This window comes from Cebus imitator, unplaced genomic scaffold, assembly GCF_001604975.1.
Source record: "Cebus imitator isolate Cc_AM_T3 unplaced genomic scaffold, Cebus_imitator-1.0 Scaffold169, whole genome shotgun sequence".
Lineage (NCBI taxonomy): Eukaryota > Metazoa > Chordata > Mammalia > Primates > Cebidae > Cebus > Cebus imitator.
This window is the reverse complement of record NW_016107484.1, coordinates 2162033-2163671: the sequence shown is the minus strand read 5'-3', so window position 1 is coordinate 2163671 and position 1639 is coordinate 2162033. Positions and strand designations below refer to the sequence as shown.

Sequence of the window (1639 nt, the reverse complement as noted above, 5' to 3'; positions counted from 1 at the left end):
ACGGAGTTTCGTTCTTCTTACCCAGGCTGGAGTGCAATGGCGCGATCTCGGCTCACCGCAACTTCCGTCTCCTGGGTTCGAGCAATTCTCCTGCCTCAGCCTCCCGAGTAGCTGGGACTACAGGCGTGCGCCACCATGCCCAGCTAATTTTTGTATTTTTAGTAGAGACGGGGTTTCACCATGTTGGTCAAGTTGGTGTTGAACTCCTGACCTCGTGATCTGCCCACCTTGGCCTCCCAAAGTGTTGGGATTACAGGCGTGAGGTACTGTGCCCACCAGTGGTCCCTTTAAAGTACAGTTCTAGAAGATATTCCCGTTAGAATACAGTGTTTGATTTGGCTGGAGAAACCCAGCTGTGCCTTGCTAGTGAAAATTAGGCAATTAAACTTGTCTCCCTTTTCATTGTGGCTGGCAGTTAAACTGGCCACATTTAAAGGCGATTATTACAGCTATGTAAAGTCCTTTACTGACAAAATATGTTCTTTCCTTTGAATTTTTATTAATGTTTTCGCTGGTCCTAACTATTATTTTACTGTTATTTTCATTTATTAAATAAAAATTCTTTGTGAAAGAAAGCAGGATATCAAGCAGGAAATAAATGAAAATGATCTTTTGGTGACTAGATTTTAAGTACATTTTAATGTCCTGAAATACACTGTGCGTTTATAAAACAAATCCGAAATAATTTACCTGAAGTTTGGAAAAGCAGTACTCCTGGAAAGAATCAGTGCTCTTTTACATACTGAGGAGGCCAAGTCCTGAATATCTGCTGCTAATTTGCTTGGCACAACTTTTATTCAGAGATAGTGCAGAGATAAGCATCAGCTTATCACACCAAATTAAGGACATCCAATGAACAAGATTTGACTGTCATTTGGGGCAGTAGAGAAAGAATCCCTGCTGCACAATGAAGGGCTGTTCTTAAGGAGGGGGAAATAATCCTCTGGAACAGCTGAGATCAGAGAAGCTGGAAATTAATATTATTGTTTAGCACAGACTTTTTTTATTTTCTGCCGATCCTTTGGAGTGTTCCCTCACTTCTGGAGAAGGTCTTTCTGTTGTGTTCTTAAAAAGAATACAGTGCAGTCTTTTTACTGCCTTTTTCCTTTTGTGGACCAACTTGTGATCAGATTTTCAACAAATGAGGTGCCATTAGAAGGATAAAATATCAGTGGTTTTGTACTGCTCTGCTAAATCTTGAACTGCTGAATTATTCAACAGTTTGATAGAATAAAGAAAACCATTTGAATTATTTATGTTTCAACAGAAGTAGTCCCCAACTTAGTACAAAAGGGGTACCCTCTTTCTCAGGGAAGACCAGACCATCTGTAATTCAAGGTACAGTTGAAGTCCTAACTTCTTTAATGCAGGAGCTACAAAACAGTGGAAAGACTGATTCGGAACTTTGGAAAAACTGTGAGGTATCTAATTTTGTTTTATTTTTGGAATTTTAAGATAGTTATATTAAAACATACCTCTACTAAACTCCAAATTCTTAGAAATTTATGTCCTGAAGAGCATACACTTTAAGTTAATGCTAAAGTGGTAAAGTAGATTAATTTGGGAATTATATTGAATGAATGGGAAAAAGGTGATCAAAAGTATTTTTTTTTTTTTTTTTTGGGGACGGAGTTTTGCT

At 38.3% G+C, this 1639-nt stretch overlaps 1 long non-coding RNA gene across 2 annotated transcripts in view; it reads left to right on the top strand.

Moving 5' to 3' along the window:
• The window catches only part of LOC119473584, a 16746-nt gene that overhangs the window by 10290 nt on the left and 4817 nt on the right, over window positions 1-1639 (top strand). The window contains exon 3 of one of the 2 annotated variants that reach the window (XR_005202791.1): window positions 1312-1421. This is a non-coding gene — a long non-coding RNA (uncharacterized LOC119473584). Of the gene's footprint in view, window positions 1-1267; window positions 1422-1639 lie in introns of both variants that reach the window. The other variant, XR_005202790.1, reaches the window with a different exon arrangement.